The 15,625-nt window shown below is 40.7% G+C and overlaps 17 non-coding genes across 17 annotated transcripts; all 17 read left to right on the plus strand.

Annotated features, from left to right (window-relative positions):
- The first annotated feature begins 2,581 nt into the window (after positions 1 to 2,581).
- On the plus strand, positions 2,582 to 2,654 carry TRNAR-CCU (transfer RNA arginine (anticodon CCU)). Its single transcript has one exon. It is a non-coding gene; the product is annotated as a tRNA-Arg (tRNA).
- Positions 2,655 to 2,933: 279 nt separating this feature from the next.
- On the plus strand, positions 2,934 to 3,026 carry TRNAI-UAU (transfer RNA isoleucine (anticodon UAU)). The gene is given in 2 exon segments: positions 2,934 to 2,971; positions 2,991 to 3,026. It is a non-coding gene; the product is annotated as a tRNA-Ile (tRNA).
- A 1,103-nt stretch (positions 3,027 to 4,129) lies between these two features.
- TRNAR-CCU (transfer RNA arginine (anticodon CCU)) lies at positions 4,130 to 4,202 on the plus strand. Its single transcript has one exon. It is a non-coding gene; the product is annotated as a tRNA-Arg (tRNA).
- Positions 4,203 to 5,677: 1,475 nt separating this feature from the next.
- On the plus strand, positions 5,678 to 5,750 carry TRNAR-CCU (transfer RNA arginine (anticodon CCU)). Its single transcript has one exon. It is a non-coding gene; the product is annotated as a tRNA-Arg (tRNA).
- Positions 5,751 to 6,029: 279 nt separating this feature from the next.
- TRNAI-UAU (transfer RNA isoleucine (anticodon UAU)) lies at positions 6,030 to 6,122 on the plus strand. The gene is given in 2 exon segments: positions 6,030 to 6,067; positions 6,087 to 6,122. It is a non-coding gene; the product is annotated as a tRNA-Ile (tRNA).
- A 1,103-nt stretch (positions 6,123 to 7,225) lies between these two features.
- Positions 7,226 to 7,298, plus strand: TRNAR-CCU (transfer RNA arginine (anticodon CCU)). Its single transcript has one exon. It is a non-coding gene; the product is annotated as a tRNA-Arg (tRNA).
- A 279-nt stretch (positions 7,299 to 7,577) lies between these two features.
- On the plus strand, positions 7,578 to 7,670 carry TRNAI-UAU (transfer RNA isoleucine (anticodon UAU)). Its single transcript is given in 2 exon segments — positions 7,578 to 7,615; positions 7,635 to 7,670. It is a non-coding gene; the product is annotated as a tRNA-Ile (tRNA).
- A 1,103-nt stretch (positions 7,671 to 8,773) lies between these two features.
- On the plus strand, positions 8,774 to 8,846 carry TRNAR-CCU (transfer RNA arginine (anticodon CCU)). The gene has a single exon. It is a non-coding gene; the product is annotated as a tRNA-Arg (tRNA).
- Positions 8,847 to 9,125: 279 nt separating this feature from the next.
- On the plus strand, positions 9,126 to 9,218 carry TRNAI-UAU (transfer RNA isoleucine (anticodon UAU)). Its single transcript is given in 2 exon segments — positions 9,126 to 9,163; positions 9,183 to 9,218. It is a non-coding gene; the product is annotated as a tRNA-Ile (tRNA).
- Positions 9,219 to 10,321: 1,103 nt separating this feature from the next.
- Positions 10,322 to 10,394, plus strand: TRNAR-CCU (transfer RNA arginine (anticodon CCU)). The gene has a single exon. It is a non-coding gene; the product is annotated as a tRNA-Arg (tRNA).
- A 279-nt stretch (positions 10,395 to 10,673) lies between these two features.
- On the plus strand, positions 10,674 to 10,766 carry TRNAI-UAU (transfer RNA isoleucine (anticodon UAU)). Its single transcript is given in 2 exon segments — positions 10,674 to 10,711; positions 10,731 to 10,766. It is a non-coding gene; the product is annotated as a tRNA-Ile (tRNA).
- A 1,104-nt stretch (positions 10,767 to 11,870) lies between these two features.
- Positions 11,871 to 11,943, plus strand: TRNAR-CCU (transfer RNA arginine (anticodon CCU)). The gene has a single exon. It is a non-coding gene; the product is annotated as a tRNA-Arg (tRNA).
- A 279-nt stretch (positions 11,944 to 12,222) lies between these two features.
- Positions 12,223 to 12,315, plus strand: TRNAI-UAU (transfer RNA isoleucine (anticodon UAU)). The gene is given in 2 exon segments: positions 12,223 to 12,260; positions 12,280 to 12,315. It is a non-coding gene; the product is annotated as a tRNA-Ile (tRNA).
- Positions 12,316 to 13,418: 1,103 nt separating this feature from the next.
- Positions 13,419 to 13,491, plus strand: TRNAR-CCU (transfer RNA arginine (anticodon CCU)). The gene has a single exon. It is a non-coding gene; the product is annotated as a tRNA-Arg (tRNA).
- A 279-nt stretch (positions 13,492 to 13,770) lies between these two features.
- On the plus strand, positions 13,771 to 13,863 carry TRNAI-UAU (transfer RNA isoleucine (anticodon UAU)). Its single transcript is given in 2 exon segments — positions 13,771 to 13,808; positions 13,828 to 13,863. It is a non-coding gene; the product is annotated as a tRNA-Ile (tRNA).
- Positions 13,864 to 14,966: 1,103 nt separating this feature from the next.
- On the plus strand, positions 14,967 to 15,039 carry TRNAR-CCU (transfer RNA arginine (anticodon CCU)). The gene has a single exon. It is a non-coding gene; the product is annotated as a tRNA-Arg (tRNA).
- Positions 15,040 to 15,318: 279 nt separating this feature from the next.
- Positions 15,319 to 15,411, plus strand: TRNAI-UAU (transfer RNA isoleucine (anticodon UAU)). Its single transcript is given in 2 exon segments — positions 15,319 to 15,356; positions 15,376 to 15,411. It is a non-coding gene; the product is annotated as a tRNA-Ile (tRNA).
- Positions 15,412 to 15,625: the final 214 nt, after the last annotated feature.

The following is a 15,625-nucleotide window of genomic DNA, read 5'->3' on the forward strand; positions in this document are numbered from 1 at the left end:
ATTGAAATCTGAAAGTTTAACCCTAAATTGCCTCTTCATCTGGATAACTTATATATCTTTTATCCAATTATAATCTTCCTTTATTAGTATGATTGTGGGTAACATTATTCCCAATATAAAATGATCAATCTATTGGATAAAAAATCTCAAATGGGTGGGATGGCTCCTGTTAGTCATCATAGCTCTTTTTATGCATATATTCAATGTGATGTAATTCAATAGTTAAATTTACACACTTAGATTTATTGTATTGGGATTGATTCTGCTTTGGGGGCGGTGGGGACCCGGGTACTGATGCCTTAACTGGTAATAGTTCTCCGTCCCTGCCTCCCCTAAGGTATCATCTGTATCTCATATACTTTCTTGTATTGTTGAATATAGTTCATATACATACATGTGCTGAAAGAACTGAACAGGTTTCATCTTCCGTTACAATGGGGGATCTCCTTTTGATGTAGAAAAAATATTTTCCTCCATAAATCCATCGTAAAGTCTGTACAGTAATGGCTAACCGTATTAGCGGAAGATTTAATTTTATTAATAAAATCTAGGCAGTAATGGTATTTAAATTTAACGATTGATCTCATTTTTGACCAAGTAGAGACACATCACTGATTACCCTCCTCCGGATAAATATTAAATATTTTCTATGTATTTTGATCTTTTGGATATTCTAATTGCTGGTTTGAATATATAAATTCTTTTGTCTGTTATTTAAATTGAGAGATATACATCATGGCGGCATTTCATGCAAGAGTTAAATATATAATATCCACAAGATCTTTATGTGAAACATTATGTTTTTGATTATGGAACCAATGAATGAAGTTGGGACACTATATAAATATAGTGTGATTGGTAGTAATTGTCAAACTGCTCTGAAGAAATCCCGTTCAGGGATGAAACGCGTCAGCTGTGTTAATCAATGGGGCGGGTAGTGACGTCCTAACCCTGCCCAGAGAATACCTGTCCAGTTTTGAAGACCTTCTGTGGAAAGGAACATACGTTGGAACCATTACCTATTCGGCTGCCGGCGTGCGATTCTGCCCGGCTTGGTCTGTTCCTCTTGGAGTGCCTTCTTTTCGTCTGAAATTTCAGTGCATGATCCTGCATTTCTGGGCTTCTATCCCAGTGAGTACAATGGTTGTTACCAGCATGGATCTATAGAGGAAGGCGCCAAGAGAAGTAATTGTGGAGTCGTGGCTGTTTTTAAATCAATTGTGTGACCATACAGGTGAATTTTCCTCCTGAGGAGATCTACTATACTTTCTACATCGGAGTAAATTATCTCCTTGCATGGTCTTCCTGGCACTTATTGGATGTCGGAGGTGAAGGTAAAAATCCATTGAAAAGCTTATAATATCAAAAAGTTTTTTTCTTCGAACATTCAACTGCCTGAGAGCTACATACAGACTCGTGGGTCTGGGAAAGAGACTTCCTATTGTGATCAGCTTTGAATTGGAATTATCCATCTACTCGATGAGAGTGAAAAAAACGTGCTTATAACCACATTTATTCAATTAATGAGGCCATTTTTATTGTTGAGAGCCAAATCATATTACATATGTAGGTAGAAAATATCTTCCTTATTAATATCACTAACAGTAACCTCGAACAGGCCCTTGGGCAATATTTGGATACATAATACATATATGGTTGGAAACCGCAGGTGTGAATACAGTCCAGCGGTTTTCCATTTTGAAATTCAATTGTATAATTGTATAACATATACATCATGTTATATATCCATTTGGTAATATCAATCTTGTCTCGAAGGGTCTATTGTATATTATAACATCAATAGTTACTGTCAAAAGGTCCTTTGGTAACATTATTATACCTAATACATATATGGTTGGAAACCGCAAATGTGAATACAGTCTAGCGGTGTTTCAAGAAATCGTCTTGTTAATGTGTGGTACATATATATATCATACTTTATATTTTTCTTGTAATATTACCTATATTCTGAAGGCTTATTACATGTTATATGATTAACCATTGTTCTAAACAGGTTTCTTGGTATTTCTGATACACATTGAATATATGTTTGGAAACCGCAGGTGTGAACATATCATGGCGGTTTTCCTATTGGAAACTCTTTTGTAAAATGGTTTGAAACACATACATTATGTCACACAATTATTAGGTTATACTACTTGTGTTTTGAATAATACTCGTATGTTCTTTCCCTGGCCAGGAGATTTCTCTTTTTAAATTGTTTTTTGTATATGTATAAATTTACTCTTTCCGGTATTATCTGGAGTCAAGAAATAAAATAATTATTCAATTTTATTGAGCCCAAGAGTGCCTATTTACATATTAAGAGGTATTCAGTTTTTAAAGGGTTTTGTCACTCCATTAGGATTTCCTTCATCTGCATTAGAAATGTCCTGTTAGTGTGCAATTAGAACGACAATACAAGGGAACCTAGTCTTTTCTTAAAAAAACAAACATGCGGTTAAGATTTTATCCGATTTGGAAAGCAAACGGTACAACACAAACCTTTCTCGCTCACTCATCACATGTGAATGTTTGCTTGCTTTGGAAAGAAAAAACCACGGCGCAGAGCAAGTTTACAGCCCCAGTGGCCTAATGGATAAGGCACTGGCCTCCTAGGCCAGGGATTGTGGGTTCAAGTCCCATCTGGGGTGTTTACCTTTCATCTTTCTTAAAGTTAAGCTGTTGCTGTTTTAGTTCCTGATTAAAAGTGCTCAACTGGCTTCATCCACTGGACTGATGCTTCTTTATATATTAATCAGAGAGAAGTAAATGACTTATTACTCACAGTATCTTGACTGACCGCTATCTTAAACGCTGTCGTGTTTTTGAAAATTCATGGAAAACAGACACGCTTGAGGAATCACTTCATCCCGCGGTGCAATCGGTCAGCACACGGTGGAAAACGGACACGCGTGCAGACATCAGTAAGAGCTCCAGTGGCGCAATCGGTCAGCGCACGGTACTTATAAAACAGTAACTGTTGAGCAATGCCGAGGTTGTGAGTTCGAGCCTCACCTGGAGCACTCCTTTCTTGCCTTCTTGTGCTTTATTTAGACCTCCAGTGGAATAGCAAACTTACTCATGGCCCATGATCTATAAACATAATTGAAGGGGATACATGGAAGAGGTATACCGTTTTTAAGGGTGAGTCCCATCTGTGGTGTTTGCCTTTTCTCTTTCTTAAATAAAAGCCATTGGCATGTTTTAGTTCCAGATTAAAAGTGCTCAACTTGCTTCTTTACTGGATACTTGTCCCAATATATATTAAGAGGTATTTTTAAAGGTTTTGGCCCTCCAATAAGCTTTCCTTCATCTTTATTAGCAGAGTCCTGTAAGTGTGTGATCATATTGAAAAGACAAGGGACCCTCTTTCCCTTGTCTACAAAAAGCAAGCACGTGGTTAAGATTTTGTCAGATCTAGAAAGCAAACGGTAGAACACAAACCATTCTCGATCACTCAGTCACAAGTGAATGTTTGATTGCTTTGAAAAAACAACCACTTATAGAAAAAGTCAAGTCCCAGTTGCCTAATGGATAAGGCACTGGCCTCCTAAGCCAGGGATTGTGGCTTTAACGCCCATCTGTATTGTTTGCCTTTCCTCTGTCTCAAAGTAAAGCCATTGGCATGTTATGGTTCCAGATTATAAGTGCTCTTCTGGCATCTTCACTGGGTACTTGTCCCAGCTTCTGGGCCGGCTCCATCACTGTTACGTACTGTTATGTGACGATGCGCTAATCCCTTGGCAGCAGCAACATAACTGTATATGAGATGTCGCCAAGGGTTTAAAGTAAAGCCATTAGCATGTTTTAATTCAAGATTAAAAGTGCTCGACTAGGTTCTTCACTGGATACTTGTCCCAATACATATTAAGAGGTATTCAGTTTTTAAAGGGTTTTGTCACTCCATTAAGATTTCCTTCATCTGCATTAGAAATGTCCTGTTAGTGTGCAATTAGAACGACAATACAAGGGAACCTAGTCTTTTCTTAAAAAAACAAGCATGCGGTTAAGATTTTATCCGATTTGGAAAGCAAATGGTACAACACAAACCTTTCTCGCTCACTCATCACATGTGAATGTTTGCTTGCTTTGGAAAGAAAAAACCACGGCGCAGCGCAAGTTTACAACCCCAGTGGCCTAATGGATAAGGCACTGGCCTCCTAAGCCAGGGATTGTGGGTTCAAGTCCCATCTGGGGTGTTTACCTTTCATCTTTCTTAAAGTTAAGCTGTTGCTGTTTTAGTTCCTGATTAAAAGTGCTCAACTGGCTTCATCCACTGGACTGATGCTTCTTTATATATTAATAAGAGAGAAGTAAATGACTTATTACTCACAGTATCTTGACTGACCGCGATCTTAAACGCTGTCGTGTTTTTGAAAATTGATGGAAAACAGACACGCTTGAGGAATCACTTCATCCCGCGGGGCAATCGGTCAGCACACGGTGGAAAACGGACACGCGTGCAGACGTCTAAAAGAGCTCCAGTGGCGCAATCGGTCAGTTCACGGTACTTATAAAGCAGTAACTGTTGAGCAATGCCGAGGTTGTGAGTTCGAGCCTCACATGGAGCACTCCTTTCTTGCCTTCTTGTGCTTTATTTAGACCTGCAGTGGAATAGCAAACTTACTCATGGCCCATGATCTATAAACATAATTGAAGGGGATACATGGAAGAGGTATACCGTTTTTAAGGGTGAGTCCCATCTGTGGTGTTTGCCTTTTCTCTTTCTTAAATAAAAGCCATTGGCATGTTTTAGTTCCAGATTAAAAGTGCTCAACTTGCTTCTTTACTGGATACTTGTCCCAATATATATTAAGAGGTATTTTTAAAGGTTTTGGCCCTCCAATAAGCTTTCCTTCATCTTTATTAGCAGAGTCCTGTAAGTGTGTGATCATAATGAAAAGACAAGGGACCCTCTTTCCCTTGTCTACAAAAAGCAAGCACGTGGTTAAGATTTTGTCAGATCTAGAAAGCAAACGGTAGAACACAAACCATTCTCGATCACTCAGTCACAAGTGAATGTTTGATTGCTTTGGAAAAACAACCACTTATAGAAAAAGTCAAGTCCCAGTTGCCTAATGGATAAGGCACTGGCCTCCTAAGCCAGGGATTGTGGCTTTAACGCCCATCTGTATTGTTTGCCTTTCCTCTGTCTCAAAGTAAAGCCATTGGCATGTTATGGTTCCAGATTATAAGTGCTCTTCTGGCTTCTTCACTGGGTACTTGTCCCAGCTTCTGAGCCGGCTCCATCACTGTTACGTACTGTTATGTGACGATGCGCTAATCCCTTGGCAGCAGCAACATAATTGTATGTGAGATGTCACCAAGGGTTTAAAGTAAAGCCATTAGCATGTTTTAGTTCAAGATTAAAAGTGCTCGACTAGGTTCTTCACTGGATACTTGTCCCAATACATATTAAGAGGTATTCAGTTTTTAAAGGGTTTTGTCACTCCATTAAGATTTCCTTCATCTGCATTAGAAATGTCCTGTTAGTGTGCAATTAGAACGACAATACAAGGGAACCTAGTCTTTTCTTAAAAAAACAAGCATGCGGTTAAGATTTTATCCGATTTGGAAAGCAAACGGTACAACACAAACCTTTCTCGCTCACTCATCACATGTGAATGTTTGCTTGCTTTGGAAAGAAAAAACCACGGCACAGAGCAAGCTTACAGCCCCAGTGACCTAATGGATAAGGCACTGGCCTCCTAAGCCAGGGATTGTGGGTTCAAGTCCCATCTGGGGTGTTTACCTTTCTTCTTTCTTAAAGTTAAGCTGTTGCTGTTTTAGTTCCTGATTAAAAGTGCTCAACTGGCTTCATCCACTGGACTGATGCTTCTTTATATATTAATAAGAGAGAAGAAAATGACTTATTACTCACAGTATCTTGACTGACCGCTATCTTAAACGCTGTCGTGTTTTTGAAAATTGATGGAAAACAGACACGCTTGAGGAATCACTTCATCCCGCGGTGCAATCGGTCAGCACACGGTGGAAAACGGACACGCGTGCAGACATCAGTAAGAGCTCCAGTGGCGCAATCGGTCAGCGCACGGTACTTATAAAGCAGTAACTGTTGAGCAATGCCGAGGTTGTGAGTTCGAGCCTCACCTGGAGCAGTCCTTTCTTGCCTTCTTGTGCTTTATTTAGACCTCCAGTGGAATAGCAAACGTACTCATGGCCCATGATCTATAAACATAATTGAAGGGGATACATGGAAGAGGTATACCGTTTTTAAGGGTGAGTCCCATCTGTGGTGTTTGCCTTTTCTATTTCTTAAATAAAAGCCATTGGCATGTTTTAGTTCCAGATTAAAAGTGCTCAACTTGCTTCTTTACTGGATATTTGTCCCAATATATATTAAGAGGTATTTTTAAAGGTTTTGGCCCTCCAATAAGCTTTCCTTCATCTTTATTAGCAGAGTCCTGTAAGTGTGTGATCATAATGAAAAGACAAGGGACCCTCTTTCCCTTGTCTACAAAAAGCAAGCACGTGGTTAAGATTTTGTCAGATCTAGAAAGCAAACGGTAGAACACAAACCATTCTCGATCACTCAGTCACAAGTGAATGTTTGATTGCTTTGGAAAAACAACCACTTATAGAAAAAGTCAAGTCCCAGTTGCCTAATGGATAAGGCACTGGCCTCCTAAGCCAGGGATTGTGGCTTTAACACCCATCTGTGGTATTTGCCTTTCCTCTGTCTCAAAGTAAAGCCATTGGCATGTTATGGTTCCAGATTATAAGTGCTCTTCTGGCTTCTTCACTGGGTACTTGTCCCAGCTTCTGAGCCGGCTCCATCACTGTTATGTACTGTTATGTGACGATGCGCTAATCCCTTGGCAGCAGCAACATACTTGTATGTGAGATGTCACCAAGGGTTTAAAGTAAAGCCATTAGCATGTTTTAGTTCAATATTAAAAGTACTCGACTAGGTTCTTCACTGGATACTTGTCCCAATACATATTAAGAGGTATTCAGTTTTTAAAGGGTTTTGTCACTCCATTAAGATTTCCTTCATCTGCATTAGAAATGTCCTGTTAGTGTGCAATTAGAACGACAATACAAGGGAACCTAGTCTTTTCTTAAAAAAACAAGCATGCGGTTAAGATTTTATCCGATTTGGAAAGCAAACGGTACAACACAAACCTTTCTCGCTCACTCATCACATGTGAATGTTTGCTTGCTTTGGAAAGAAAAAACCACGGCGCAGAGCAAATTTACAGCCCCAGTGGCCTAATGGATAAGGCACTGGCCTCCTAAGCCAGGTATTGTGGGTTCAAGTCCCATCTGGGGTGTTTACCTTTCATCTTTCTTAAATTTAAGCTGTTGCTGTTTTAGTTCCTGATTAAAAGTGCTCAACTGGCTTCATCCACTGGACTGATGCTTCTTTATATATTAATAAGAGAGAAGTAAATGACTTATTACTCACAGTATCTTGACTGACCGCTATCTTAAACGCTGTCGTGTTTTTGAAAATTGATGGAAAACAGACACGCTTGAGGAATCACTTCATCCCGCGGTGCAATCGGTCAGCACACGGTGGAAAACGGACACGCGTGCAGCCATCAGTAAGAGCTCCAGTGGCGCAATCGGTCAGCGCACGGTACTTATAAAGCATTAACTGTTGAGCAATGCCGAGGTTGTGAGTTCGAGCCTCACCTGGAGCACTCCTTTCTTGCCTTCTTGTGCTTTATTTAGACCTCCAGTGGAATAGCAAACTTACTCATGGCCCATGATCTATAAACATAATTGAAGGGGATACATGGAAGAGGTATACCGTTTTTAAGGGTGAGTCCCATCTGTGGTGTTTGCCTTTTCTCTTTCTTAAATAAAAGCCATTGGCATATTTTAGTTCCAGATTAAAAGTGCTCAACTTGCTTCTTTACTGGATACTTGTCCCAATATATATTAAGAGGTATTTTTAAAGGTTTTGGCCCTCCAATAAGCTTTCCTTCATCTTTATTAGCAGAGTCCTGTAAGAGTGTGATCATAATGAAAAGACAAGGGACCCTCTTTCCCTTGTCTACAAAAAGCAAGCACGTGGTTAAGATTTTGTCAGATCTAGAAAGCAAACGGTAGAACACAAACCATTCTCGATCACTCAGTCACAAGTGAATGTTTGATTGCTTTGGAAAAACAACCACTTATAGAAAAAGTCAAGTCCCAGTTGCCTAATGGATAAGGCACTGGCCTCCTAAGCCAGGGATTGTGGCTTTAACGCCCATCTGTATTGTTTGCCTTTCCTCTGTCTCAAAGTAAAGCCATTGGCATGTTATGGTTCCAGATTATAAGTGCTCTTCTGGCTTCTTCACTGGGTACTTGTCCCAGCTTCTGAGCCGGCTCCATCACTGTTACGTACTGTTATGTGACGATGCGCTAATCCCTTGGCAGCAGCAACATAATTGTATGTGAGATGTCACCAAGGGTTTAAAGTAAAGCCATTAGCATGTTTTAGTTCAAGATTAAAAGTGCTCGACTAGGTTCTTCACTGGATACTTGTCCCAATACATATTAAGAGGTATTCAGTTTTTAAAGGGTTTTGTCACTCCATTAAGATTTCCTTCATCTGCATTAGAAATGTCCTGTTAGTGTGCAATTAGAACGACAATACAAGGGAACCTAGTCTTTTCTTAAAAAAACAAGCATGCGGTTAAGATTTTATCCGATTTGGAAAGCAAACGGTACAACACAAACCTTTCTCGCTCACTCATCACATGTGAATGTTTGCTTGCTTTGGAAAGAAAAAACCACGGCACAGAGCAAGCTTACAGCCCCAGTGACCTAATGGATAAGGCACTGGCCTCCTAAGCCAGGGATTGTGGGTTCAAGTCCCATCTGGGGTGTTTACCTTTCTTCTTTCTTAAAGTTAAGCTGTTGCTGTTTTAGTTCCTGATTAAAAGTGCTCAACTGGCTTCATCCACTGGACTGATGCTTCTTTATATATTAATAAGAGAGAAGAAAATGACTTATTACTCACAGTATCTTGACTGACCGCTATCTTAAACGCTGTCGTGTTTTTGAAAATTGATGGAAAACAGACACGCTTGAGGAATCACTTCATCCCGCGGTGCAATCGGTCAGCACACGGTGGAAAACGGACACGCGTGCAGACATCAGTAAGAGCTCCAGTGGCGCAATCGGTCAGCGCACGGTACTTATAAAGCAGTAACTGTTGAGCAATGCCGAGGTTGTGAGTTCGAGCCTCACCTGGAGCAGTCCTTTCTTGCCTTCTTGTGCTTTATTTAGACCTCCAGTGGAATAGCAAACGTACTCATGGCCCATGATCTATAAACATAATTGAAGGGGATACATGGAAGAGGTATACCGTTTTTAAGGGTGAGTCCCATCTGTGGTGTTTGCCTTTTCTATTTCTTAAATAAAAGCCATTGGCATGTTTTAGTTCCAGATTAAAAGTGCTCAACTTGCTTCTTTACTGGATATTTGTCCCAATATATATTAAGAGGTATTTTTAAAGGTTTTGGCCCTCCAATAAGCTTTCCTTCATCTTTATTAGCAGAGTCCTGTAAGTGTGTGATCATAATGAAAAGACAAGGGACCCTCTTTCCCTTGTCTACAAAAAGCAAGCACGTGGTTAAGATTTTGTCAGATCTAGAAAGCAAACGGTAGAACACAAACCATTCTCGATCACTCAGTCACAAGTGAATGTTTGATTGCTTTGGAAAAACAACCACTTATAGAAAAAGTCAAGTCCCAGTTGCCTAATGGATAAGGCACTGGCCTCCTAAGCCAGGGATTGTGGCTTTAACACCCATCTGTGGTATTTGCCTTTCCTCTGTCTCAAAGTAAAGCCATTGGCATGTTATGGTTCCAGATTATAAGTGCTCTTCTGGCTTCTTCACTGGGTACTTGTCCCAGCTTCTGAGCCGGCTCCATCACTGTTATGTACTGTTATGTGACGATGCGCTAATCCCTTGGCAGCAGCAACATACTTGTATGTGAGATGTCACCAAGGGTTTAAAGTAAAGCCATTAGCATGTTTTAGTTCAATATTAAAAGTACTCGACTAGGTTCTTCACTGGATACTTGTCCCAATACATATTAAGAGGTATTCAGTTTTTAAAGGGTTTTGTCACTCCATTAAGATTTCCTTCATCTGCATTAGAAATGTCCTGTTAGTGTGCAATTAGAACGACAATACAAGGGAACCTAGTCTTTTCTTAAAAAAACAAGCATGCGGTTAAGATTTTATCCGATTTGGAAAGCAAACGGTACAACACAAACCTTTCTCGCTCACTCATCACATGTGAATGTTTGCTTGCTTTGGAAAGAAAAAACCACGGCGCAGAGCAAATTTACAGCCCCAGTGGCCTAATGGATAAGGCACTGGCCTCCTAAGCCAGGCATTGTGGGTTCAAGTCCCATCTGGGGTGTTTACCTTTCATCTTTCTTAAAGTTAAGCTGTTGCTGTTTTAGTTCCTGATTAAAAGTGCTCAACTGGCTTCATCCACTGGACTGATGCTTCTTTATATATTAATAAGAGAGAAGTAAATGACTTATTACTCACAGTATCTTGACTGACCGCTATCTTAAACGCTGTCGTGTTTTTGAAAATTGATGGAAAACAGACACGCTTGAGGAATCACTTCATCCCGCGGTGCAATCGGTCAGCACACGGTGGAAAACGGACACGCGTGCAGACATCAGTAAGAGCTCCAGTGGCGCAATCGGTCAGCGCACGGTACTTATAAAGCAGTAACTGTTGAGCAATGCCGAGGTTGTGAGTTCGAGCCTCACCTGGAGCACTCCTTTCTTGCCTTCTTGTGCTTTATTTAGACCTCCAGTGGAATAGCAAACTTACTCATGGCCCATGATCTATAAACATAATTGAAGGGGATACATGGAAGAGGTATACCGTTTTTAAGGGTGAGTCCCATCTGTGGTGTTTGCCTTTTCTCTTTCTTAAATAAAAGCCATTGGCATGTTTTAGTTCCAGATTAAAAGTGCTCAACTTGCTTCTTTACTGAAATACTTGTCCCAATATATATTAAGAGGTATTTTTAAAGGTTTTGGCCCTCCAATAAGCTTTCCTTCATCTTTATTAGCAGAGTCCTGTAAGTGTGTGATCATAATGAAAAGACAAGGGACCCTCTTTCCTTTGTCTACAAAAAGCAAGCACGTGGTTAAGATTTTGTCAGATCTAGAAAGCAAACGGTAGAACACAAACCATTCTCGATCACTCAGTCACAAGTGAATGTTTGATTGCTTTGGAAAAACAACCACTTATAGAAAAAGTCAAGTCCCAGTTGCCTAATGGATAAGGCACTGGCCTCCTAAGCCAGGGATTGTGGCTTTAACGCCCATCTGTATTGTTTGCCTTTCCTCTGTCTCAAAGTAAAGCCATTGGCATGTTATGGTTCCAGATTATAAGTGCTCTTCTGGCTTCTTCACTGGGTACTTGTCCCAGCTTCTGGGCCGGCTCCATCACTGTTACGTACTGTTATGTGACGATGCGCTAATCCCTTGGCAGCAGCAACATAATTGTATGTGAGATGTCACCAAGGGTTTAAAGTAAAGCCATTAGCATGTTTTAGTTCAAGATTAAAAGTGCTCGACTAGGTTCTTCACTGGATACTTGTCCCAATACATATTAAGAGGTATTCAGTTTTTAAAGGGTTTTGTCACTCCATTAAGATTTCCTTCATCTGCATTAGAAATGTCCTGTTAGTGTGCAATTAGAACGACAATACAAGGGAACCTAGTCTTTTCTTAAAAAAACAAGCATGCGGTTAAGATTTTATCCGATTTGGAAAGCAAACGGTACAACACAAACCTTTCTCGCTCACTCATCACATGTGAATGTTTGCTTGCTTTGGAAAGAAAAAACCACGGCGCAGAGCAAATTTACAGCCCCAGTGGCCTAATGGATAAGGCACTGGCCTCCTAAGCCAGGGATTGTGGGTTCAAGTCCCATCTGGGGTGTTTACCTTTCATCTTTCTTAAAGTTAAGCTGTTGCTGTTTTAGTTCCTGATTAAAAGTGCTCAACTGGCTTCATCCACTGGACTGATGCTTCTTTATATATTAATAAGAGAGAAGTAAATGACTTATTACTCACAGTATCTTGACTGACCGCTATCTTAAACGCTGTCGTGTTTTTGAAAATTGATGGAAAACAGACACGCTTGAGGAATCACTTCATCCCGCGGTGCAATCGGTCAGCACACGGTGGAAAACGGACACGCGTGCAGACATCAGTAAGAGCTCCAGTGGCGCAATCGGTCAGCGCACGGTACTTATAAAGCAGTAACTGTTGAGCAATGCCGAGGTTGTGAGTTCGAGCCTCACCTGGAGCACTCCTTTCTTGCCTTCTTGTGCTTTATTTAGACCTCCAGTGGAATAGCAAACTTACTCATGGCCCATGATCTATAAACATAATTGAAGGGGATACATGGAAGATGTATACCGTTTTTAAGGGTGAGTCCCATCTGTGGTGTTTGCCTTTTCTCTTTCTTAAATAAAAGCCATTGGCATGTTTTAGTTCCAGATTAAAAGTGCTCAACTTGCTTCTTTACTGGATACTTGTCCCAATATATATTAAGAGGTATTTTTAAAGGTTTTGGCCCTCCAATAAGCTTTCCTTCATCTTTATTAGCAGAGTCCTGTAAGTGTGTGATCATAATGAAAAGACAAGGGACCCTCTTTCCCTTGTCTACAAAAAGCAAGCACGTGGTTAAGATTTTGTCAGATCTAGAAAGCAAACGGTAGAACACAAACCATTCTCGATCACTCAGTCACAAGTGAATGTTTGATTGCTTTGGAAAAACAACCACTTATAGAAAAAGTCAAGTCCCAGTTGCCTAATGGATAAGGCACTGGCCTCCTAAGCCAGGGATTGTGGCTTTAACGCCCATCTGTATTGTTTGCCTTTCCTCTGTCTCAAAGTAAAGCCATTGGCATGTTATGGTTCCAGATTATAAGTGCTCTTCTGGCTTCTTCACTGGGTACTTGTCCCAGCTTCTGGGCCGGCTCCATCACTGTTACGTACTGTTATGTGACGATGCGCTAATCCCTTGGCAGCAGCAACATAATTGTATGTGAGATGTCACCAAGGGTTTAAAGTAAAGCCATTAGCATGTTTTAGTTCAAGATTAAAAGTGCTCGACTAGGTTCTTCACTGGATACTTGTCCCAATACATATTAAGAGGTATTCAGTTTTTAAAGGGTTTTGTCACTCCATTAGGATTTCCTTCATCTGCATTAGAAATGTCCTGTTAGTGTGCAATTAGAACGACAATACAAGGGAACCTAGTCTTTTCTTAAAAAAACAAGCATGCGGTTAAGATTTTATCCGATTTGGAAAGCAAACGGTACAACACAAACCTTTCTCGCTCACTCATCACATGTGAATGTTTGCTTGCTTTGGAAAGAAAAAACCACGGCGCAAAGCAAGTTTACAGCCCCAGTGGCCTAATGGATAAGGCACTGGCCTCCTAAGCCAGGGATTGTGGGTTCAAGTCCCATCTGGGGTGTTTACCTTTCTTCTTTCTTAAAGTTAAGCTGTTGCTGTTTTAGTTCCTGATTAAAAGTGCTCAACTGGCTTCATCCACTGGACTGATGCTTCTTTATATATTAATCAGAGAGAATTAAATGACTTATTACTCACAGTATCTTGACTGACCGCTATCTTAAACGCTGTCGTGTTTTTGAAAATTGATGGAAAACAGACACGCTTGAGGAATCACTTCATCCCGCGGTGCAATCGGTCAGCACACGGTGGAAAACGGACACGCGTGCAGACATCAGTAAGAGCTCCAGTGGCGCAATCGGTCAGCGCACGGTACTTATAAAGCAGTAACTGTTGAGCAATGCCGAGGTTGTGAGTTCGAGCCTCACCTGGAGCACTCCTTTCTTGCCTTCTTGTGCTTTATTTAGACCTCCAGTGGAATAGCAAACTTACTCATGGCCCATGATCTATAAACATAATTGAAGGGGATACATGGAAGAGGTATACCGTTTTTAAGGGTGAGTCCCATCTGTGGTGTTTGCCTTTTCTCTTTCTTAAATAAAAGCCATTGGCATGTTTTAGTTCCAGATTAAAAGTGCTCAACTTGCTTCTTTACTGGATACTTGTCCCAATATATATTAAGAGGTATTTTTAAAGGTTTTGGCCCTCCAATAAGCTTTCCTTCATCTTTATTAGCAGAGTCCTGTAAGTGTGTGATCATAATGAAAAGACAAGGGACCCTCTTTCCCTTGTCTACAAAAAGCAAGCACGTGGTTAAGATTTTGTCAGATCTAGAAAGCAAACGGTAGAACACAAACCATTCTCGATCACTCAGTCACAAGTGAATGTTTGATTGCTTTGGAAAAACAACCACTTATAGAAAAAGTAAAGTCCCAGTTGCCTAATGGATAAGGCACTGGCCTCCTAAGCCAGGGATTGTGGCTTTAACGCCCATCTGTATTGTTTGCCTTTCCTCTGTCTCAAAGTAAAGCCATTGGCATGTTATGGTTCCAGATTATAAGTGCTCTTCTGGCTTCTTCACTGGGTACTTGTCCCAGCTTCTGTGCCGGCTCCATCACTGTTACGTACTGTTATGTGACGATGCGCTAATCCCTTGGCAGCAGCAACATAATTGTATGTGAGATGTCACCAAGGGTTTAAAGTAAAGCCATTAGCATGTTTTAGTTCAAGATTAAAAGTGCTCGACTAGGTTCTTCACTGGATACTTGTCCCAATACATATTAAGAGGTATTCAGTTTTTAAAGAGTTTTGTCACTCCATTAGGATTTCCTTCATCTGCATTAGAAATGTCCTGTTAGTGTGCAATTAGAACGACAATACAAGGGAACCTAGTCTTTTCTTAAAAAAACAAGCATGCGGTTAAGATTTTATCCGATTTGGAAAGCAAACGGTACAACACAAACCTTTCTCGCTCACTCATCACATGTGAATGTTTGCTTGCTTTGGAAAGAAAAAACCACGGCGCAGAGCAAGTTTACAGCCCCAGTGGCCTAATGGATAAGGCACTGGCCTCCTAAGCCAGGGATTGTGGGTTCAAGTCCCATCTGGGGTGTTTACCTTTCTTCTTTCTTAAAGTTAAGCTGTTGCTGTTTTAGTTCCTGATTAAAAGTGCTCAACTGGCTTCATCCACTGGACTGATGCTTCTTTATATATTAATAAGAGAGAAGTAAATGACTTATTACTCACAGTATCTTGACTGACCGCTATCTTAAACGCTGTCGTGTTTTTGAAAATTGATGGAAAACAGACACGCTTGAGGAATCACTTCATCCCGCGGTGCAATCGGTCAGCACACGGTGGAAAACGGACACGCGTGCAGACATCAGTAAGAGCTCCAGTGGCGCAATCGGTCAGCGCACGGTACTTATAAAGCAGTAACTGTTGAGCAATGCCGAGGTTGTGAGTTCGAGCCTCACCTGGAGCACTCCTTTCTTGCCTTCTTGTGCTTTATTTAGACCTCCAGTGGAATAGCAAACTTACTCATGGCCCATGATCTATAAACATAATTGAAGGGGATACATGGAAGAGGTATACCGTTTTTAAGGGTGAGTCCCATCTGTGGTGTTTGCCTTTTCTCTTTCTTAAATAAAAGCCATTGGCATGTTTTAGTTCCAGATTAAAAGTGCTCAACTTGCTTC

The sequence above is a fragment of the Rhinoderma darwinii genome, chromosome 3 (genome assembly GCF_050947455.1).
Source record: "Rhinoderma darwinii isolate aRhiDar2 chromosome 3, aRhiDar2.hap1, whole genome shotgun sequence".
Classification (NCBI taxonomy): Eukaryota; Metazoa; Chordata; class Amphibia; order Anura; family Rhinodermatidae; genus Rhinoderma; species Rhinoderma darwinii.